At 45.5% G+C, this 24818-nt stretch overlaps 1 pseudogene; it reads left to right on the top strand.

Moving 5' to 3' along the window:
- The first annotated feature begins 6319 nt into the window (after nt 1-6319).
- On the top strand, nt 6320-24440 carry LOC101399460 (acyl-coenzyme A synthetase ACSM2B, mitochondrial-like; annotated as a pseudogene).
- The last annotated feature ends 378 nt before the right edge of the window (nt 24441-24818 follow it).

Genomic DNA, 24818 nt, shown 5'->3' with positions numbered 1-24818 from the left:
CTTATGTAGCTTGCATTCTAATGGAAGGAGACAGAGAAAAAGTAATGAATAAGTAAATTCTTTAATATGTTTGAAAGTGATGAGTATTAAGGAAAAAGAGTACTGGGTAAGGGGGGAGGAAGAACCAGTTTGGAAGTGGATTGCAATTTTAAGTAGATGGTCAGGGTAAGCTTCATTGAGAAGGTGACAAAAATCTCTGGCAAAGATTTGAAGAGAGAGAAGGGGTTATCCATGTAGAGGCCTGGGGGAAGTGGTCTGAGAAGAAGAAACAGCAGGTGCAAAGGCCTGAGGCAGGATGTGCCTTCGAGGAACAGCAAGGAGGCCAGTGGGGCTGATGTGCAGTGAGTGGTAAAGGGACAGGACATCAAGCCAGAGAGGAAGGGAGTGTGTGTGAAGACCATGTAGAGCCTTGGGTGACATGGTCAACACTTGGACATTTATTTTGCCTGAAATGGGATTCACTGGTGGGTGCTGAGAAGAACTGTGACATGACCTGACCTCTGATCTACCCTGAACAATATCTAAGGTGAACTTGAGCATTCTACAGGTTATTAGCTGTCTCGCCTCCAAACTGGAAGGGCTCTGACTTGGTTACCTCCATGTCCATCTGAGAGCAGCAGTCAATAAATACTTGTTGACTAATTGACAGGACAGACATTTCCAGGGAGGACAGCATTCCATGGCATGTCCTGGGGAACTCGGCTCCAGAACTTGCCAACCAAATGGGTCTGCGGGTCCTTTTGCCTCACTTTCTGGGGAACAAATGACTTTTTTGAGTTTCCTTCTATTTTTGGGGCCCTAATTACTGTTCCCAGGCCCACCACCCTTATTCCCCAAATCTGCTGTGTCCATGTGACCAGGAGGAATGGTCAATGACCCCCAGACCCTCCGTCCATGCAGGTGTGTGAGTCCAAAGACCCCCCCAAGTCCCCCATTCTAGACTGAAGTCACTAGAATTTAGTGAGTGCTTACCGTATGCTGTGCATTTGGTTTTTTTTTTAACATTTCCTTATTTACTTTTTGAATAAGTAAATAAAATTTGAATTGAATAATTTAATTAAAAAACCCACTTTGGCCTGTTTCAAAGTCAAACTAGCTCCCCTCTCCAGAAGCAGCTGAAACTCTAATGCACCTTTCTAGAGCTATTTGAAGCATCTTCATGTGCTGGGTGCTTGATGCTCATTCTCAAGTCTACTCCTCACACCTCTAAGAGGTGTCCTTGGATTATCCCCCACTTTCCAGATGAGAAGACTGAGGCTTGGAGTGGGGGTAACATAACTTCTTCAAGAGCACACAGCTCAAAAGCAAGAAAATCCAAATTCAAATCTAGACAGGCTTCAGGCCCTCAGTCCTGAACCAAGAGCTTCTACTGCATGGTCGTGGACGCAGAAGTTGCCAACCACTGGAGCTGAAGACCCAGCTATGATCCCGGGGGAGATCACGTGTGGAGTGAGTGCAGATAAAGGAGAAAAAGAGGAATCATCCAAAGAGACTGGAGTAAGAGGAAAATCAGGTGAAGAAAAGGGCTAAGTGAGGTGAGAGAATGTACCTCAAGCCCATGGGAGCTCTGTTTCTCTCTCCCTGGTTGGAGCATGAAGTTGCTGTCAGTCCTGGGCATAAATCTCCTTTATACCCCCTGGATTAAAAGAACAGTCCCTGCTGGGACCCAAGGTTTTAGGGCTGTGCAATTCACAAACACAGCATGGAGGACCAGCATTACCCCAAGTAAGGCTCTGGCTTGTCCACAGTTAATGATTAGCCGTGCTCTCCTTGAAGGCTGGAGGGATTCTGGAGCTGTCTGCTTGATTAGCTGTGCTCTCCTCCAAGGCTGCAAGGATTCTGGAGCTGTCTGCTCAGGAGGAGGGTGGACCAAGAGATCCCCAGAGAGACTTCCTGAAGGGACTTGGCAGGTGAGCACTGCTGCAAGGAGTGGACTGATGGGATCGTGCCTCATGATGGCTCTAACCCAGCTTTAGAAGTCAGAGCCATGGAGGAGAGTGAAAATCCAAGGGTCCTGCAGTCTGCAATCCCTAGGGTCCTCGAAAGGGAGTATCTGCCAGGTCTCAGGGAGGAGGCCACACTGGGCAAGGGAAATGGGGCCTTTAGCACAACAAAAGGGGGGGACTGGGATATCTGGGAGAAGGGTCATCAAAGGGGAGAAGGAGTAGGTGGTGGTCAGGGAAGGACGTGTCTCTGAGGAGGCGAGGCCAGAAGAATGGAAAGAGCCAGCCATGGAAAGAGAGAGGGACCAGCGGGAACAAAGGCAATAAATATTCCTGCCCAGGAGCTGCTAAGGAAATCTTCACTCCTTGTTCTTCTGGAAAATAGGAGAGTAGGCACAAGTGTCAGAGACCCTGAGCATTCTGGCTGCTGCTACCTAGGTAACAGGGGATAGAAAAGCAGCCAATTGGCAGGACTCCTGGAATCAAAGGTCATTAGACTTAAATTCTGCAACCCCCATCGAGTGCACGTGGAGGAACTCAGAGACCAGCCTGCACAGCCTTGGAAGTACCTTCCCTGGAGCCAGTGCATAGATGGAAACAATAATTACAACTGTAACAATTTCTACAGTGATTCTCTGTGTTAGGTCCTCTGTGCTGGGTGCTTAGTATTCAAGATGTCTGAGTCAAGGTTCAGTTGAAGGAAATAGATGCTACTTGTATTAGTCAGCATTTACTACAGTAGCAAACATCTGGGATATCTCAGGAGCTTATAACCATGCATATTTTCCCCCTGGGTCTGTGGGTTGGCCGTGGATGTGCTGGGCTCAGCTCAACTCACATGTGTTATCACTCTGGGACCCAGGCTGAAGGTAGGCACCTATCTGGGACATGCTACTCTCATGACAGAGGGCATAAATGCAAGAGCTCTTGACCAACCACACAGTCACATCCACTCATTGACCAAAGCGTATCCTATGGGCAAGCCAGAGTCAATGAGCAATGGATATATACTCTTCCCCAGATGGCACTGGGCAAGTCACCTGAAAATGAATAGGGACATATATCCTACTACAAGCAGGGGGAAATTGTTGGGAACAACAATTCAGTCTACCACACCACTGTTTTTTAAGCACAAAGGGATTTATTGCATGGCATTGGGTGTTCACAAAGCTGTCAGAGGTGCTGGAGAGATAGGATCTAGACAGGGTGTTGTGGTTTTGGAGAAAGGCACACCAGAAGGAAACTGAAATGGATGCTGAGTGCCAATTCAGTCATAAGCACAACAAGTTAATTTCTGGAAGAACCCTGTAAGGCTGGGATGAATCTCCTTAAGCAACTGATGACTATATGGCAAAGACTCACCTCTGTCTCCTGTTTCCTTCACAGGTATGACCAGGCACTGGCTGCAGAAACTCCAGGGGCTTTGTATCCTGAAGGGGGTCAGATGTCCAGTCGCACTGTCCACATTTATGGCAGGCAATTGGAAGCCCTGCAGTGGGGCCACCAGGAAGTCCCTGCCAAGTTTAACTTTGCTAGTGATGTGGTGGATCACTGGTCTGGCGTGGAGAAGGTAATGGGGTGGGGAAGAGGCACAGAGTTGGACAAATTGGCTGAGTTCATTAATCACCCTTTCATTCAATATATATTTATTGAGCACTTACATGTCAGGCACTAGGATGAGCTATGAAGAAGATGTAAACCTTCCATGAAGGCAACATGGGGTAGGAGCAAAAGAGCATGGACTTGGCAGAAAGACGAGCCTAAGAGACTGGTGCAGAGTGGAGCAAAAACTCTGGGACAGCTGACACACAGTTTGCTGCACATACTGCATGTGCTTTGTTGTGACCTCTCAGAGTGAAACAAGGACTAGTGTGTTCGGTTCATAGAGGAGGTGGATTTGGGTTTAATAAGAGAAAATCAGCACTGACCAAAGACTGCATCAGTCTTCCCAGAAAGTTACGTGTCCTTGTCATCAAGGGAGTGTGCAGGATGGCCACTAGGCAGGGATTGTCAAAAGGGCTCCACCATGAGACATCAGAGAAAGAGAGTGATGTGGAAGTTTCTAATTTTCCTTTCTTGGCTGGACTTCTAAAATTCCACCCCATTCACTGCTGATCCTGCCACTCCTTCACTTGAAGTTCTGTGCACTTTTATTGAGGATGGAAGGATTCATCTTGGCTGGGATGGAGGGAGAGGTGGATATGCCAGGGTGGGCTTAAAAGAAGTCATAACCATGGTGTTGTCATGAGGTCCCAACACCATGATACAACCTTAGTGCAGAAATCACAAATGCTGGGCCTCTAGGCTGGAGATGGCTTGTGGTGCAGAGTTATTAAAAAATTTGGTCAAAATTTTAAAATTGAAAAATTTCAGATAAAAATTTAGATTTCTGGCTTTTCTATAAAAGTAAGACGTCCTTGGAATAATGAGGAAGGCCTTTACGACCATGACTCAAAATCCTGAATCCATAAAAGAAGTGATTTAATGAATCTGCTATATAAACATCAAAAAACCTCTCCATTGGCTAATAACACTGTAAGCAAAATCAAAAACCTAATGACAACCGGGGGAAAAAAGTTCAACTCATACCACAGCAGAAGAGTTAATATCCCTAACACAGAAAGAGCTCCTAGAAGTCAAGAATGAAAAGACACAACCCAACGTAAAAGTGGGCAAAGTAGATGAAATGACAGTTCACAGAAAAGTGAACTCAAATGGCCCTTAAATGTAAGAAAAAATGCCCCACCTCACTCATAAGAAGAGTTATGCAAATTAAAACTTCACTGAAATAAGATTTTTTACCTCCCAGTGCAGTTAAATACAAAAGTTTGACAATATACTCCGTGGACAGGGCTATGAGGAAATAGACACTCGAACACATTACTGGTCAAAGTGCAAAATGGTACAACTCCTATGGAGAGGAATTTTGAAATATGTAACACAATTATCAATACATTTTTTCATTGACTTTGCAATATTGCTCTCAAACTATGATGTGAGGACCGCTGAGGATACCAGAGATTCAGGGGAACCTGTGAAATCAAAACTATTTCAAAACAAAACTAAGACTAATTGAAACCCTTGTGCACCACTGGTGGGAATGTAAAATGGTACAGCTTCTATGGAAAACAATATGGCAGTCCCTCAAAGAATTAAAAATAATTAAATAATTAAAAATTTAAATAATTAGCATATAATTCAGCAATTCCACTCTTGGCTATATATCCCAAAGAATTGGAAGCAGGGTCTTGAAGAGACATCTGTATATCCATGCTCATCATTATTCACAACAGCCAAAAGGTAGGAACAACCCATTGTCCATTGATGGATGAATGGATAAACAAAATTGACACATCTATACAAAGGAATGTTATTCAACCTTAAAGAAGAATTAAATCCCCATGTATGCTACAACATAGATGAAACTTGACCACATTATGTTGTGAAATAAGCCAGACAAAAGGAGAAATATTGTGTGATTCCATTTATATGATGTGCCTAGAGTAGTCAAATTCACAGAGACAGAAAGTAGAATGATGGTTTCCAGGGGCTAGGGAGAGGTGAGACTGGGGAGTTATTGTATTATGGCTACAGAGTTTCAGTTTTGGAGGATGAAAAAATTCTGGAGATGGATAGTGGTGATGGTTGCCCAATAATGTGAATGTACTTAACGCCGCTGAACGGTACACTTAAAAATGGTTAAAATGGTGAATTTTATGTTATGTAAATTTTACCACAATAAAAAAGGAAAACAGAAATAAATAAATACATAAATATATAGAGAGACAAATAAACAAATAAATGCATCAATCTAAGGTAACAGTTGCACTCATCACTTTCATTCACTCAAGTGCACAGTGGCATTTTCCAGAGGCTCCACGATGGTGATCCTGCAACAAAATAAGTGCAGAAACAGAAAAGAAAATCCAACTGTCTTCTACTAAGGAAGACATTAAAGAGATTTGCAAACACGTAGAATGATGCCTCTCTTCTCATTATTTTTTCGTTTTGGAAAGTATACTTACCTCTGTATCAAAATGTACCTTATTCGTGGTAGTATATAATGGTTTATTACTGTTATTTTTAAAAGCACACGTTTATAAAACTTCTCAGTTTTAATTTCTAGTACAGTAAATGTTGATGATAGAATCCATATAAATAAAAATTCTTTAGGGTTTTTAACACTTCTTAAGAATGTATAGGGGTCCTGAGATTAAAAAGCTGACTAAGCTTGATGGGGCAATCCCAAGACTGGCATTTATTCTATGTGCTCACGTACCAGCCCACCCTAATCAGTAGGCCTTCTCTTTCTTCAGGCTGGCTAGTGGCCCCCCAGACCAGCCCTGTGGTGGGTGAGCAGTGATGGGGATGAAATGATGTGGAACTTCAGCCAACTGCGTGAACTCAGCCAGCAGGTGGCCGATGTCCTCTTGGGGGCATGTGGCCTGCAGCGTGGGGACCGCATGATGGTGGTGCTGCCCCGAGTGCCTGAGTGGTGGCTGGTGACCCTGGGCTGCATGCGAGCAGGTTGGTAATTGAGCACCTGGGTTAGGCACTGTCTCCCTTGTGAAGGAAACTGATGGCAGAGAAATGCAACCACCCTCTTCCCTCCAAAGATGCCCCCTCCACATAGCATGCCGTCCCTCTTCATATGGAAATACTATCCTTCTTCCATTTATTTATGCAAACTATGTGCCAAGCACTATGCTAGAGGTTGCTAGTACAGGGTGAACAAAACATGGTCTATGTACTCATGTGACTTACAGGTCTTTGGAGAAAGATAGCTGTTAAACTATTAATTGCACACATAATTATTTAATCACAATTTTGATAAATGACATGAGAATTTTATAAGAATCTATTAAAGAAAAGTTGGCAAACTGTGACCTGTAGGCCACATCCAGCCCACAGCCTGTTTTGTAAATAAAGTTATATTGGAACACAGCCATGCCCTGCTCACATGTTCTCTGGTTGCTTTTGCACAATAATGGCAGACTTGAGCAGTTGGGACAGAGAGCGTCTGGCCCACAAAGCCTAAAATATTTACTGTTTGGCCCTTTGCAGAGAAAGTTCACCAATCCTTGCTATAAAAGAGACTTGAACTGACTAATTTGAGGGGGTCATGGAATTCTCAGTGGAAGTGAAATTTGGGCTGAGATCTGAAGGATGAGTAGGATTTGGCCAGGAGAAGAGGCAGGGAGGAGTGCTCCAAGCAGAGAGAATGCACAGAGGGGAGGGAAGCCTGAAAATTATGAGAGCAACTGAAAGGACGTCTGTGCCTGGGGTCCAGGCAGTGAGGAGGAAGGGTGGCAAATGGGCCTGGAAAGATGGGTGGATGCTGAGCTGCAGACCCTTGGGGGCCGTGGTAAGGGTTCTGGCCCTTATCCAGTGAGGAATGGGAAACCATGGACAGATTGAGTGATGTGATCATTTTCTGTTTGTACAAGGTCACTCTGGGTGGTACGTAGACAATAGGATGAAGGAGGACAAGAACGGGGGTGAGAAACCCAGATGGGAGACGAGGGATGATGATGGCTTCAACTTGCCTGGGGTGGTGGAGGTGGATGAGTGGATGGATTTAGGAGACAATGAGGAAGAAACTGATAGCAGGATTTTCTGATGAATGACGTATGGTAGAGGAAGAGGCCAGGGAGATGGAGAAGTCACAGACACTTAGACAACTGGGTGGATGTGGCTCTCTTTCACTGGAGTGAGGGACACAGGGAGAAGCAGGTATGGGGATGTTGGGGAAAGATGACAAGTTCAATTTGGTAACTGTTGAGTTGGGGGTACCCGTGGTGATGTTCAAGAAGGGATGAGAAGTTCTAGTTATAAGATAAATAAGTCTTGGGGATGTATGTACAGCATGAGGACTATAGTTAACAATACGTATTGTATATTTGAAAGTTGCTAACAGAGTAGATCTTAGAAGTTCTCATCATAATAAAAAGAATTGTGATTCTATGTGGTGATGGATGTTAATGTACTGTGGCGTTCATTTCACAATATACATATATGTCAAATTACAGGCACACCTCGTTTTGTTGTGCTTCGCTTTATTGTATCACAGATGTTGTTTTTTTAATAAGACCCTTCACCAGCAAAAAGATTACAACTCACTGAAGGCTCAGATGACACTTAGCATTTTTTATCAGCAAAGCATTTTTTCTGTGGCTCCTGAAGTGTTGAGAATGGGAAGAAAGTGAGCCAGGGGTAAGAGCTATTTAAGAGGAGGAACATGTGAAATCAGCTTCATAAAAGGTGAAAGAAACATAAGTCTAGTTATTCTCTGGAAGAACAAAACAAAATCACAAGAGCTTCATCAAGATAGAAAACAAAAACAAAGAAAATCTAAGAGCACTCTTGGCTAAGAAAGCACATTCAGGGTCCCAGGTTTGGGAGAAACAGTCGGGACCTAGAGCACCACGGTGCTGCAGGACCACGGACAGTTCCAGGTGCCTTCCCTTGTTTTAGTGACTGTGTGAGTCTGGATACGGGAAACTCCTGCAGGGCATTTGGGATGGGGGGAGGTTGTGTTGGCCTTAGACTGTCAATGATGTGACATTAGGCAACTCAATTTCTCTCCTTAGTCTCAGTGGACCCCTTCCAACTCTGACAACCCAGGGAAAGTTGGGTTCAAATCACTCTCTGATCCTTGGTCCCCTTGTTATTGATACTCCCATTGGTCACAACTACCCAACCTCCCCTCCTCCATTTACTCCCCACTGGCTGTTTACATCGGTCTTCTCTGGGGAAGATGACAATCCTCCCTTCCAGTTGTCTCTAAGCCATTTGGCTTCTCCAGGCCTCGTCTTCATGCCTGGGACTATCAAGATGAAAGCCAAAGACATTCTCTATAGGCTACAGGTGTCCAAAGCCAGGGCCATCATGGCTGGGGACGAAGTGGCCCAGGCAGTGGACACCATGGCACCTAACTGCCCTCCTCTGAAAACGAAGCTACTGGTGTCTAAGAAAAGCAGGAACGGGTGGCTGGACCTCAAGACACTACTGTGTTGAGTATCTACATGTCTTAGCCTGAGTTTTCACCAAAAGTGGAAACTGAACCAAGCACTTCTGTGCAGGTGCTGTATTGGGGAGGTCCAGGGAGCAGAGTGTGGGACAGGGGAGAGTGAAGCAGGGAAGAAGGAAAAGCTAATACAAGAGTTTATTATTGAGTCACTGCAGGGATAAGTGGGGCTTGATCTGCAGGAACCTTCTGAGGAGCACACAGAATGCTTCTTAGGATTGTCCACTAAAGGACCCAACAACACCTGACCCCCAGTGGTGGAGAGTTGCACTGGGGGGCATTATCTACCTCACACTTCTGGACTGCACATGCATGCAGAGCAGGCTCACAATCCCATGCCCTGATGGCAACAGAGAAGCCCTGGGGCACAAAGTGAATCATCCGTGGTCCACACTAGAAGCAACACCGCATGCGTTGAAACTCACCCAGAGCTGTTCACTGCAACCATTGCTGGAATCAGAGGTGAGGCCAAGAGTGTATGAGGCAAAATGTGACAGAAGGCTCATAGACTGAGTTTCCAGGCTCCTCTACCCACCTTCTGTATCCCTAAGCTAGGCTGCTTCTCAATTCAGAGAACTCTATGTGTCCTTCCAGCCATCGATAGCAGGACTGGCTGGAAGAATGTGTTTCCCTGTCACATGTCTGAAATCCCCCCACTAGAGACACATACCTTAGGAAACCCCCAGGGAGAATGAAAGCTTTTCTAATGTCACAGTGTTTAAGATAACTGTGAGAAAAATAGACAACGTGAGACCAGCTTTGAGACTCCAAATCAGGACCCTGGAGGAGATGTCCGGGAGAGGGGCAGATGCTTCATGGGAATGGAAGAGGGTGTACTGGGAAAACTCATACTAACTGAGCACCTTCCCTTCACCTGATGTCATGCTGGGGCTCCCAACAGCAATCAGATCACTAACATTTATTGAGTTCTTGCTCATTTCCTTCATATTACGGTTAACTTTCTCAATAACTCAATAAAACAGACAGGTATTGTTGATCCCATTTCACAGATATGGAAAGTGAGACTCAGAGAAGTTAAATAAATGGTCCAAAGTTACACAGTTAACAAAGTGCCAAAGCCGAGTAGTTTTCAAGCCCAAGTCTGACTGACTCAGAATCTCATAATCTTCACCTTTCATCAGCCCCCCTCTGAAGTGGGTTGGCTGACTTGCCCTTGCCAGCCTGAGGGAAGGTGGGAAGAGATGAGTCACCAGGACATCTGGTGTCCAGGGCAGATCTGAGAAGGTGACAGTCTGTGTCTCTGTCAGAGAAGCATCTACCACACATCGCTGTGTGGAGACTGGAAGCCAAGAAGCAGCTGCCATCGACTTCACCAGCGGGACCAGTGGCCTTGCCAAGATGGCACAACACTCCCACTCAAGCCTGGGCATCAAGGCCAAGATGGATGCTGGTTAAGAAGAGCTCTTTCTTTACAGAGAACTACACGACCAGGCCTTGAGACTCGCCTTGAGCTCAAATCAAATTCTACTGGGGTGGGCTACTATCTGATGCTTCTGAGATAGACAGTTGGGAAGGGGGACACGAGGGAGCATGATTGAGCAAGCTGGGTATCCAGTGACCTCTGGCGGGACATTTCTGTTTCAGATACCATGGGATCTCAACACCTCTTCAGTGCTTTGAGCCGCGTGTCTAGTAGACTGAATGATTAACGTAAAGTTTATATGCGTTTCTCCCCAGACTGCTCTGTGTCTTGTCCTTTGGATGCCTGTAATTTGCTTTGATGCTACAGATTCTGAGAGGGCCTTTTTGTCAGCAGCAAATTACTTTTCAAATCCATTGAAGTAGAAGCTGTAACTGGGTTAATTAGATGAACTGAGGTCTCAGAATTTCTGGATCTCAGATCTCCTAATTCAGAATGTCCTTCCCCTCTACATCAGCCCTGTCAGTGGAATCAGGAAATACCACACCAAGATTGTCATGCAATAATAGCAGGAGATCTTCAGGGTCTTTTTCAGTGGGTCTTTTTCTTTTTCAATAAATAATTTTATTATTAGAACTGGAAAAATATTTAATGCAAAAAACCTCAAGAACTTAAAAGTCCCATCTGTGAGCCTGCGGTGCCAAAAAAATAATTTTTAATAGGAATTATTTAGTAGAAGAACTATAATAAAATGCAGTTTCTAAAAGATGGGAAGATAAATCACTTCAATGTAACTAAGATATTAAATTCCCAGCCCCTCCAAAATTTCATCCTAATAGGCTATGACCCAATTTCCCTACAGAGCTGAAAGCATTAATCATCTTCAGGAAGGGACACACACTATGGATATTCCCAGCCACAAGGAAGTTCTTCATGTCTAGCCTAAATCATTTTTGCTTTAAGACAGGCCTAATACCTTTTATTCTGGCCTGGAGAAAGGGAACAAGTTTTGCCCTGTACCAGACCCTCAGCTGTGCTCAGGAAATTCATTATTCTTCAAGAAAAGAGAATCAAAGATCTACCCAGCCAAACTTGAACTTAGCAAGGCCTCTTGTTAGAATATTCACTTAGATGTCTTCTGTTAGTAAACATTTCCTGGGTGGTTACCACACGCCAAAACTGTACTACGTTCTGCGGATAAAGTGAGTGAGACCCAATTAGCTGTTAAGTCGTGGGAGCTGGGATCACACCTTCTGAATACTTGCCCCTTCTTGATACAGGATGTGTGGATAGAAAACCACTCCTTCCTCCTGCCTGCTCACACTTACACACACTCCTACGAGCATACACAATCACACTCAGGTCCACACAGACCTGTGCATACACACCTACCCCTCCCCACATGTACACACACACTCATGCTACACTAACCCCGGCATGCACTCACATATATGTACATGTGCTTCCTCTATGTTCTCAGCATGTGGACAGACCTGAAATCATCTGAGATAATATGGACCATCTCAGACATAGCTTGGATATTGAACCTCGTGGCCTCATTTCTGGAACCCTGGACATCAGGAGCATGCACATTTATCCATCTCTTACCAAAGTTTGACCTGCTGGTCATTCTAAAGGTAAGAGAGGATCCAGTTTGCACCAGATGGTCAGAGTGAGCCCAAGGTTTGCACATTCCAATTTATTGCAGTTTCTTTTAATTCATCTAATTTTGACTAACCCTGTCACACAGATGGACAGTGTTCAGTACAGGAGATGGAAAAGGTCCCTGCCCTCATAGAGCTCATGGTCCAGGGAAAGAGACAGACCCATATACAGATAAAAGGAATATATTCAGGAGACAGGCATCATGGGTCATTCATTCACTCAACACATATTCAATGGGCTCTTGCCCTGGTGTCAAGTATCAGATAGATGGTGGTGAATCAAGTGTAAAAGAGAGGAATGGAATATTGGAGGTGGTGCCATCTATATATGTGTGTGTGTGTGTTTGTATGTGTGTGTGTGCATAGAGTGCAATCATCTTAAGTGTATAGATTGAAAATAATTTATGCGTGATAGACACTTTATTAGTCAGCTCAAACTGCTGAAATGCCATAGACTGAGTGGCTTAAACAACAGACATTTATTTCTCATAGTTCTGGAGACTGGGAGCCTGAGATCAGGGTGCCAGCATGGTTGGGTTCCTGGTGACAGCTCTCTTCTTGGCTTACAGAAGGCTGCCTTTTCCCTGTGTCCCCACATGGTGGAAAGAGTGAGCTCTGGTGTCTCTTCCTCTTCTTATAAGGACACTAATCCCATCAGGGAAGCCCCACTCTGGTGACCTCATCTAAACCTAATTATGTCCCAAAGGTCTCACCTCCAAATATCACATGGGAAGCTGGGCTTCAGCATGTGGATTGTGGGGGACACAACATTCAGTCCATAGAAGACACCCATGTAACCCCCACCAGATCAAGACATGAAACATTCCCACCACTGCAGACAGTGCTCATCCCCTCTCTGGCCATTGTCCACACCCCTTCATAAGTTAATCACTCGTTTGGCCTCTACCACCATAGATTAATTTGCCTCTTCTTAAGCTTCATATAAGTGGAATCCTACAATATGTAATCTTTTGTGTCTGGCTTCTTTCACTCAACATTCCCTGTGAATACTGTCCAGATCATTGCACGTATTAGAAGTTTGTTCTCTTCATTGCTGTATAGTATTCCATTCTGTGGATCCATCACAATTTCTTTTTCCATCCTGTTGTTGATGGACATCAGGGTTATTTCCAGTTTGGGGCTATTATCTACAAGGAGTTTTGAAGAATAAATAGGAGTTTTTCTAGAATTTGATGGGGTAGCCGTTAAATGAAATCTATAAACCACATTACCCTGGGGCAACAAAGCAATGGAAATGGGCTCATTTTGCTTGCAAAGTCATGCCCTACGTTGGACTCTATTTGTGATGGGGAATTGGGTCCTTGACATCCTGAGGCCTCCAGGTCTCTGTAGCAGTTGACAGCACACCCAGACTTCTGTTTGGCTGGCAACAGAGACCCCAAGAGTAAACTGAGGCATGGATGATATTCTTAAAGGTCAAAAGGTCAGGCACGGTCTAGGTTCTCTCAGGAGATTCTCTTCAGATGATTCGTCATTCTCTGTTTTAAACATATTCTTACTCTGCCTCCTTCCAAAAATGATTTGAAGTGGCTTTTGTTAAGCCCCAAAAATAGAAAAAAACACCAACATGAAAACAGATGTAAAATTATAAGGTCTGTTAGGAAAATATAGATGAAGTGGTGGGGGGAGACTAAGGAAAGTAAGAAGTACAACAAATAAGTAGGTAATTCTATGTTGATTTTTCTGTAAGGCAAGGCAATAAGGGAAATGGGATGACTTTCATAGCTTGTACCTGTTCATCAAGAGCACTCAGAGGAAATAATAACATCATGCACTAATGTTAATCATTTTTTCTAGACATTTTTGCCTAAACCATTCTTTGTAATAAATTCTGCACAAAGCAGAGCATGGGATGGAGGTGGTGTTACATAACAGTTAAAATTACAGGCTGCAAATGCTGGTTCCACTACTCGCCGGTTGTGTGACCTTGGACAAGTTACTTAACCTTCTGAGTCACAGTTTCCCCTCTTTAAGATGGGAGTGATAATACGAACTCTGTGAGGTTATTGTGAAAATTCAGTGGGATAGCACAGGGCCTGGCAAGTATTCAGTACTGGCTGTTTATCAGTAGCACTTCTTGTGAATTGTCTATAGGCAATTTTAACTTTTCAAATCAGTTTTCTGTGTGAATTATGTCCCCAAAGTATTTTGGGGACAATAGGGCTGGAATTAATCTATTATAAAGCTAGTCCTAAGAGGTTAAGGAACTTTTAACCAAGACACGACAATGGCTGATCTCTTTCCCTTGGTGACTAGGGGTTTGTGTAATTCTAGAGGTGTATTTACGGGGGCAAGTCATTAAATTGGCAGCCAGGATTTGACAAAAACATTCCAAGTTAGTCCTGGACCTTTTCTCTATAACAATAGGTGGTCATTTCTCTGTCATTTTTGGTTTGAGGGTGCATGAGAATTGGGGCTCATTTGATCTAAGGTAGACACAGCAAAGAAGCTAGAATTCAAATCCAGAGCCCACCTCTGTAGCTCTTGCTCATAACCACTGTGCATGCCAGTTAGCTCATCATCTGACCCGATGGGCAGTGTCAGCTGGCTCTCTCCCTCCAGGCCCTGTCCAGCTACCCAGTCAACAACGTAGTAGGAGCCCCCATCATTTACTAGGTATTGGTTCAACAGGATCTTTCCAGGTCACGGGGCTTTGGGGATTGGAAAGAGCCTCTGGTCTATTGGTGCCTCCTCCTGCCTCCCCCACATACACACATGCTTTCTATCTGGCCCTCTGAGCATGGTTAGCCCCATGAAGCTAACTTCATCGTCAAAGCACCCAGAATCCAGCTCTAGGCCTAGGCAGAGTTTGGTTCCAGGGAGGCTCAGAGGGAACACTTACCTCTCTTCTCTTTTCAGGTATAAGTTTCCATATCTACAGGACTGCTTCAGTGGAGGGGAGACCCTCCTTCCAGACACTCTGGAGAGCTCGGGGGCCCAGACAGGACTGGACATCCGAGAATTCTATGGCCAGACAGAAATGGTCCCTGCTCCTAGAACCATGGGCTGGTGAATGGGCTTCGAAAGGCTCTTTGATAATAAAAACACGAGCCACCATTTATCATGCACTTATTCAGTAAATATTTATTGAGCACCTACTATGAGATAGACATTGACAGTTTGAGACAGAAACAAAACAGGCAAAGTTCCTGTTCTCACGGAGATCACATTCTAGCAGGAGTCGGGAGAGAGACATAAACTAATAAATATATGACATGGCAGATGGTGAGAAGTTCTGTGGAGAGAAGTCAAGCTGGTGAGATGGGGTGAGGAGGGATGAGGGGCTGGTGTTTCAGGTATGGTGGTCAGGAAAGTCTCCTATAACGGGGTAACATTTCCACAGAGACTTGAGTTTATCGAACATGCAGGCACTGTACTAAGCTGCTCAGATTGAATTGAGGGGTGGGGAGAGGAACCCGCTAGCACCCCACCTCACCGACTGAGAGACCTTCTTGGAACTGTTGGGGCCCCGTGAGCACGATGTGGATTCACATTGCTCTACACTATGCCGCTTACCCAAACTACCTGGGGAATCCTTCCCCTCAACTCCTTTCCCAGTGCTTCTTCTCAGGACTCTCAGGACTTCTCACCTCCTCTTCTCCACTCTTTTACCTTACATCCTTCTATGGCTAATGGGTCCCCTGGCAGAACTCCTGAGAATGTTCATGGCAGGTCTGTGAAGTGGAAGAACTTTGCAAATGTGGGGAAGGACAGTGGAGTCGTGGCAAGGGCTTCCAGCCTTTCAGAGGAGGCCACGTTTAGGGACTGCTCCTTTGGTCACCAACATCTCTGTAGGATTCATTTCAGGATTCAAGAAGAGCTGGTCCTCTTTTTTTTTTTTTCTTTTTGGTGAGGAAGATCAGCCCTGAGCTAACGTCCATGCCAATCTTCCTCTTTTTGCTGAGGAAGACTGGCCACAAGCTAACATCCATCGCCAATCCTCCTCCCTTTTTTCCCTCTTTCTCCCCAGAGCCCCAGTAGATAGTTGTATGTCATAGTTGCACATCCTTCTAGTTGCTGTACGTGGGATGCCGCCTCACCATGGCCGGACAAGTGGTGCGTTGGTGTGTGTCTGGGATCTGAACCCAGGCTGCCAGTAGCGGAGTGCACACACCCAACCACTAAGCCACGGGGCCAGCCCTAGAGATGGTCCTCTTATGGGAGATAATTTAATCCCATATTCTTTTAAAGGACTTTTGGTGTCCGTGGTCCCTTATTAAAGTTTGGCTCCTTCTAAAGAGATTATAATGTGATGATTAGTTCCTCTTCCCTGGGGAGTGGTCAATCAGATTGCTTTCCACTGTAGGGCAACCCCTAGGATGAGGGTTCCAGTAAAGGGGGAGCCAGGGAAAGGGGAGGGAGGGAGACACCAAACGAGAGGCCACTTCAGGACCGTGTCAGGACCTGCTCTGCTGAGTCTGTCTTTCTTTTTCTGTGACCTGTGATCCTCCTGAGGTTTGCTGATCCGCCCACCACTTTCCACAGGGAATCACCTGCAGAGTTTCCAAGACAATGAAAATCAGACCTGGCCGCCTGGGACCCGCCATTCCCCATTATGATGTGCAGGTTTGTTAGGGGCACTAAGGAGGGAGGGGAAAACACCAATGTTTCAGTAATTTACTTATTACATTGCTCATTGAGGAAAAATAACAGAAAGTAAAGATATTAAAATAATATTTAAGAAGGAGAGAGGGAGAAAGGGAGGAAGGAAGACAGAAAGGAAGAGAAAAGAGAAAATTACTCATATCATTATCATCCAGATAAAAGTGCTTTGAATAGCTAGCAAATTAGCTAGCTCATTAGTTATATAAATATGTACATTTAAAAAAAATAGGGGTGAATCTTAACATATCATTTTGTAACTCACTTTTATCATTGAACAATCTTGGGTGACCCTCTTTCTGGGTCAGTTAGCACCAATCTACAGCGTGATTTTTCATGACTGCGTAGTGGATAGTGTGGCTCCACCACTCTTTACGCCTTGTGTTGGTCAATAGGTATTTTCCAAATTTTTCGCTAGTAAAAACAACGCCATAACCAATATGCTGTAGCTAAAATTTTGTTCCTTTCTCTTATTTCTTTGGGTAATTCCAAGAAATAGAATGTGCATATGTGTATCTATGTATGTATCTATCTAAAAGGTGTATGTACCTAAAAGGTAACAATTTATACTCTATTCAGTGTTATGCGTAATTGTCTGCTCTCCCACCCCTGACTGTGATAACCATTTACAGAGCCCTTTTTTTAGTATCTTATTTCATTCTCATACAATCCTGTGAAATAAGCTGTCATTATCTGTTTTACAGATGAAGGCCCTGAGATGTATAGCTTAAGTAGCTCAAAGAGAACTAGTAAGGCAGCAGAGTCATCATTTGAGTTTTGATCTGTCTGATGTCCAGGCCCATAGGCCTCAAAGATAATGGGAGGCTATTATATTTCCTGAGCTCCTAAGGCCAGAAGAATCTTCCCAAGCTCCTCTGATCCAGTCTCAGTAAGGGGCTTCTCCTAAACCATCCCAGGCTGGTGGACTGGAGATCTGGGTTTAAAACTCTTGTCTTCCTTTGGTTTCTGGTTCTTGTTTTCAGTGACCACTAGAGTGAGAGGGTCTTCCATTTGACAAACTCAGCCCTTCCGCGCTGCCATTCAAGCCATTTCCTGTTATGCAGATCAATCTGCTTCTTCCTCCAGGTCATAGATGACGAGGGCAATGTCCTGCCCCAGGTGCAGAAGGAGACTTGGGCCTCAGGGTGAAGCCCATCAGGCCTATAGGCATCTTCTCTGGCTATGTGGTGAGGAACCCCCTCTCCTTTCTCTGTCCCCTGGTGGGGATAAGGGGTTCTGAGAGGGATGAGAGAGGTCCCAAAGTTAAGAACTTCTCAAGAGGCATTGGTAAGACATAGAGACAAAGGGGGGTCCAATGTCCAAGAACGGGTGCCAAGAGAAAAGACTGGCCATTCACCCCTGCCATCCTTAGCCCATCACTATGATCCCATTTGAAGAATCCTCTTTCTCCAGACACCCCTTTCCACCCCAAGAAGTGTTTCACGCCAGAAAGCTTATTGCCTCTCAACTGTATACAGCAGTGTTTTCCCAAGGGCAGCCCTGCCCCCACCCCCAACTATTGTCCCTGCTCCATGCCACTGATTTCCTTCAGAGCCATGCTAGAAACCACATTGAAACCACCATGTAGTTGGAGGCATCCCTATCTTGAGACCTTGCAGTGTCAGAAATGGATGATTCTTGAGTCTAACTGGCTCACTTTATAGGTGAGGATGGTGAAGCCAGAGATTACCAGACTCATCCAAGCCCGTTATCATTGAAAAATGGGCAGGGAAGACCTCAAACACATTAAATAATAAATTAAATAATAAATCCAGTAATAAATGTGGCTACCATTTATTGAGTGCTTACTATATGGTAAGCTCTATCCTAAAGCACTTCACATACATTAAACTCGTTTAATCCTCCCAAGGACCCTGTGAGGTCCTTGGAGACAAACTACTTCAGTTCAAAACCCCGTTCCACTATTTACTGTGTGATCTTGGGCAAGTTACTGGTCTCTCATGCCTCAGTTTCCTCACCTGTAAAACATGTATCATAATATCTCTCAGCAATGTTATGGATATCGAGAGGCATTAATGTTTGTGAAACACTTAGAACAGTGCCATGTAAGAGTGTGTTAAATAAAAGAATTGCTGTAGATCCACATGATCACTTCCACTGTACAGAGGAGGAAAACTGAGCCCCAGAGAAGAGGGCACAGCCGCACTGTGTGCTTCTCCAAGCATTTCCTGTGCACTGTCCCCTCTATCCTCATGCGCCGGGATTCTCCCCACTGGACAGACAGGAAACAGACTCAGGAGTTGGTGAGTTGACTCAAGGCCGCAGAGTTAACGCCAGCAGGGGCTGCATGGTGACCAGGAGAAAGAGTCAAGCTGGTGGCCAAGAGATTTGGCTTCTGGTCTCAGCTCTGCCAGCTGTGATGGCTGTTTGGCCTCCGACAGGCCTCTTGATCTCTGGTCTTCAGTACCCCTATTTTCCAAATGAAGGAGCCACACTATGAAATGCCTATGCTACATTCAATCTCTACCCTGGAACAAGATATAAAGATGCTCTAACAAGGGGAAAACCTCAGACCTTCTCATTGCTCTGAACAAGGGCCTCAGCGGAATAGAGTGGCCCGGCCACTGTAGAAATATGCACATGCCCGGGGCCCTGGGGGCTCACTGATGTGTCTCTAGAACTTTCAGATCTAACAGAGGAGCCAAGAAGAATGTCTAATAAACTTTGGTGCCCTTGAGCAGGGTCATGGAGTGCAGCCGGGGTTAGACTGACTGTTGAAGGGAAGGAGGAATCAGTCAGGGAAAGCGCCCTAGAGCTTGGGTGAATGAACGCATCGATATGTCAGTCAGACGGACCCCCGCGGAGTAGGTGAGAGACTGAATAACTGAAATACAGAGGGAAGGCCCAGTTCCACCCGGGGGCTGGGGTTGACAGCTTCAGAGCAAGCCCACCGTGTTTAGTTGTTCAAGTTGTAAAAGCACAACCTGCCGTCTGTTCATGGCAGCCCTGGGCCAGAGCACTTAGGCTTTGCAGGCACAACGACTCTGTCTACTCACCGGGACAGTCTTGAGAAGACAGCAGCCAACGTTTGAGGAGACTTTTGGCTCCTGGGAGACTGGGGAATCAAGGATGAAGATGGGTATTTCCAGCTCATGGGGCGGGCAGATGGTATCATTAACTCCAGTGGTGAGCTTGGCTTCTGGGCTGGGAAGGGTAATCTGGATCGTTATTTTGGCTGGGTCTAGACTTTGGGGTTGGCCTGCAGGTTAAGTGTCCAATCTCCTCTGAATGACAGGTTCTTCTACAGATACCGGATTAGACCCTCAGAGGTGGAGAGTGCACTGATGGAGCACCCCGCTGTGGTGGAGGAGGCTGTAGTCAGCAGCCCACACCCCATCCGAGGAGAGGTGATGGCCGAGCAGCAGCCTGGGGGTCTGCAGATTTAGGAGAGAAGGGCAGTATAGCATGATGGTTAAGAGTGAATTTTGGGGGCTGGACAGCCTGGGTCCCAATCTTGGCCCTGCCACTTACTAGCTATGTGGCTTTGGGAAAGTTACTTAGCCTCTCTGAGCCTCACTTTCTCATCTGTAAGATGAGGGTTGTTGTGAGGATTAAATGTGTTAATATTTGTAAAGTGCTTGGAATAAGGCTTGGCACACAGCAAGCACCACATAAGGTCTATTATTACGGGGCTGCAGGGATTCCACTGCTGTTTGGCATTTGAATCAGAAACTGATCCCTGACCAGAGGAATGAGGAGGAATTTGAGACAAGAGATAGAGCCCCTGAGCCTTGGGGCTTACAGTGAGAATACGGGGAAGAAGAAAGACCCCTTATAATGCCAGGGTCATAGGAATAGGCCAGATGGAGTCTCACAGTGCCTGGTGTGTGTGGGGGGAAAGGTTAAGATGTAGAGATGTGGGTCGATGTCCAAGGACATTTCTGTAGGAAGTTGACCATGTCATACTCTGGCAGTTAAGGGACATATCACCCATGGAGATCATGGGAGCCACTAGGCAAATGGGGCCCGAAGGGGATCCTCTACTGAGAAAACCCTGTGTGCCAAGCACTGAGCTAAGCTGTGCTGCATATGACATCATTTCATTTCCCGTGAAGTAAGTATGACAATTGGATCTCCATTTTATAGACACGCAAACTGTGGTTTGGAGAGGTTAAACAAGTCATTTAGGTTCATGGTCCCCAGTCTTTATTTCCTCTCTTCTCTTATATCTAGTTTCTCCTCTTCATTCTATTGTCCTAGGGATATGAGGTGAGCCTGGTCTCAATCTACAGTCTTACCTGTGCATCCGATAAGCCACTTGAGAGAGAGGTGGAATCTTGGCCATTATTATCCTCAGTTTCTCCCTTTGCCCTGCCCCGGATATCTGGAGGAGTAATTGGGAGATATACAGGTGTTAGCTGTGGTGAGATTCTTAACACTGATTTTGCATTATCTCAGGAGATGATGACGCCCTCTGACCCCTTCTCTCTTGGCCCTCATCCTCGCTGCAGGTAGTGAAGGCATTTGTGGTCCTGGCCCCATGGTTTCTGTTCTATTACCTGGACCAGCTCACCAAGGAGCTGCAGCAGCACGTGAAGTCAGTGGCGGCCCCGTACAAGTACCCGACGACAGTGAGGCCTCTGGGCTCCCGAACTTGAGGAAGGAAGGATGGTTCTCCTCTTGTATTTCTCTCCTTCAGGCAGAGGATGAGGCCTCTAATTCCAAAGTTCTGCCTGACTATGACCAAGAAAGCCCAACTGTCCAGATGCCTGAAAACTGTCCTTAGACTTTAACTCGCTCTGAATTGAAAGTCGGATGCTCCCATGGGAACAAGTTCTAGCCGATACCTGGCCTACATTCCCACTTTCTGCACTGAGGTCTTGCTGTATTATTCAGTAATCTCTCAGTCGCAAGTGACAGAAACCCAACTTGATGTTTATTGTGCACACAACTGAGAAGTCCGGGGGTGGGGGGGGGGTGAAGCTTTAGTCACAGCTGGTAATAGGCTTTCAAATGATGTGGTCAGAGATGTCTCTTTCACCCCTTGACTCTCCTTCTTTCTGTATTGGCTTCATTTCATGAAATACTCTCCCTTTGTAATGCCTCCAGAAGCTCCAAATATACATTTTTAGCAGCTTAGCAAATCCCAATGGAAAAAGAGCACCTTCTTCCCCAAAGGCGCCAGCAACAGTCTTCACGTTGATTCTCAGTGGACCAATTCGGGTCATGTGTCCATCTTAAACCAATCTCTGTAACCAGGGGATGGGACACTCTGATTGGCCAGTTCTGGATCATGTGATCACTCAGGAGCTAGCGCAGGAAGGATGGGAGAGAGAGCTGCCCTGCACCCATGACATGGACTGAGTGAGGGAGGCGTGGCTTCTTACAGGAAAATGGAAGTGCTCCTACCAGAAAAGGCAAAAAGCACAGAATGCACTATACTGTTTTCACTTTGGGGCAGAGAACTAAAGCATGGAAGTTGACACAGAAGGAGGACCTAGTGTTTGGAGCCGGGTACAAGATAGGAGCTTGCCCCAGGGAAAGAAAAACATTGTTTTTCTGAGTCTGGGGTAGAAGGTGAGAGCAAGCACGTTAAGCCTCAAGCCCCTCAGATCCTCGTGTAACCCGGATGCTCACTGACGCTTTGTCAGCACAGGCTAATTGTCGCAGGTGGTTTCTGAGAAGCAGACTCTGGGAAGGAGACTAACCTGCAGAGCTTTATCAGGGAATGCTTTGGTATCAACACCTGTGGAAGGAGGTGGATGGGAAGGGAGCAGGATTGGGCAGAAGGTGAAGTTGCACTATGATGTAGTTTCAGTGGGGGCCTCAGCCGACTCCATGGGGGTTCTGAAGCTAGGACAACCTTTCAGGGTTTCCTGAGAGGGTAGAGGGGTCAAGGGGGAGGGCCTTTATAGCCCCATGTGGGTCAGGCATGGATGCAGGCTGCCCTGGGAAGGGGGTATGGCCCTGGGAGAGACAGCTCTCCTTAGCTGTGCCCTCCCAAAAGACGTCTGGTAGTGGGGGAGTAAGCCTTTTATTCCTGCAGGGGGATCTGGGCAGCACATTAAAGAGTCCACCTCACAGACTTTCAGCCTCAAACTGATAGGCAGGCAGTATAGCATAGTCTCTGGAATCAGACTGTCGCATTCAAAATCCATCTGACCGCTTACTTACTCAGCAATCTCTCTGTGCCTCAGTTTCCTTACCTGTAAAATGGGGATAGTGGTGTTACTCCTTCACAGGCTGTTAAGAAGATTAGTTAATATTTGTAAGGCATAAGGCACTTAGAAGAGTGACTGGCACATAATAAGCGTTTAATAAGTATTTTAAAAGGAGACTAGAAATCCAATCACACCAAGAATATTATGAATTTTGCATTGTAACTGAATATTTGAGAGACCCCTCTATTTCAGTAGAGGGGTTCTATCACACAATATAACAGTGTATTACTCAATTGACGTGTCTCTTTTTACAAGTCTCTCCTCTAGAATGCCCCAGGCAGCAGGTTCTTTACACCTCCTCCCTCCTTCCAGCGACCATACCCTTCTGCTCCCTTCTTCGTGATATGCAGAGTAGCGTTCTTCTTAATGTTCAACCTGGATCTCTCTTATGGCTTCTTTCTACCCTCTATCTACAGTCCAGGCACCAAAACCTAAATATTTTAGGTTATACTGTCTCTGTTGCAGCTACTCAACTCTGTCCTTGTAGTGTGAAAGCAGCCGGAGACAACTGTAAATCGATGGCTGCGGCTCTGTTTCGATACAGCTTTATTTACAGAAACAGGAGGAGGGCTGAATTTTGCCCACAGGCTACAGTTTGCCAAGCCCTGCTCTACCCCACTGTGATTTTAACAAACTCCTTCCTCAACAAAGTCAGTCTTGCCTTATGGAGGATTCCCACATCAGCTGCTAAGAAGATTCTTTTTTTGTATCAGTATCCCTATTATTATTGTTTTTATTAAATCCAAGACCATCTGACTCCTAGACCAATACCCTGGCACACTGAACCGTTTAACAGGAAGCCTCAATGAATTGTCTTCAACTTTCATATATTAGGATTCAGGAATGTTAGAGAAGGCGGGGTCCTCGATATCAAACATTCCTTTTTGCAGGCAAGAAAAGTGAAATTAGAGAGATTTTATAGTTTTGCCAAAGACACACCAACAGGAAATAACTGAGATGTAATTCAAAACCAGGCTTCCTAACTCTTAGATGTCTGTTCTCTCCAGTCTAGCTTAATAAACACAGCTTATATTTTTGAGTATTTACCCCATGCAGAGAATTTAGCATTGGAATCTCATTTTGTCCTCACAACAACTCAGCAAAGTTGTTGTTATCCTCCAGCTGACTCAGTGGGGAAACTGAGTCTCATAAAAGCCAAGTGACCTGACCAAAACCAGGCGAGTGGTAGAGGAAAGACTGGAGCCCAGAAGGTCTGACATCAAAGCTCAGGTGTCTGATGTGTCGTGTTGTGTTCACGTACTGCTTTTCCCCTGGTCTAGAGTACCTCAGAGACCAGCTGACCGACTTTATGTCCAGTTCCAGCCATTCTCCTCTTGTCCTTGTCCCTGAGCACTTTCTGAAGCTTCTTATTGCACAGGGGGCTTCCCTGGGTGTTTTCAAGCCTCAGTCCTCACTCACCTGGAGCCTCCAGCCTCAAGAGCTTCCCCTCTCCCTATAGCAGTTCCTCTGAAAAATCCAACATCATTGGGATCATGGACAGCTGACCCTGCACTGATTTTTCCCAACAGATGGAGTTTGTCTTGGACCTGCCCAAGACTGTCATGGGGAAAACCCAGCGACAAGGACTGGAAGAGGTCTGGGCAGGCCGGGGCTCGGTGAGACCTGCAGGGGCCTTTCCTGTGCATCCTGCCCTTCTCCCCCTCCATTTCCCTTTGGGTCTTCTGCCTTCCCCTGGGGATATGAGATTCTTTATGGCAAGACATGCGTGTGATTTTTGTCTTTCCTTGGTTATGAGCTCAAAAATCTTTCCATGTTAGATCTTGAAAGAAGAAAGGGAGGGAATGAGAGAGAGGAAAGGAGAGGGGAACAGAGAAAAGGAAAGAAAAATAAGAGAGAAAAAGAATAAAACAGCAAGGTAGAGCAACTGAGGAGGAAGAAAAGAAGGAGGGAAGGAGGGAAGGTGCAACGGAGGGAGGGAGGAAAGATAGAAAGAATTAGAGAGAAGGAAAGAAAGAGAAGGAAGGAAGAGAGGAAGGG

Source organism: Ceratotherium simum, chromosome 26, assembly GCF_057802395.1.
Source record: "Ceratotherium simum simum isolate JZ-2026a chromosome 26, ASM5780239v1, whole genome shotgun sequence".
NCBI lineage: Eukaryota > Metazoa > Chordata > Mammalia > Perissodactyla > Rhinocerotidae > Ceratotherium > Ceratotherium simum.
The sequence above is the reverse complement of the archived record's forward strand: the minus strand, read 5'-3'. Positions and strand labels throughout refer to the sequence as shown.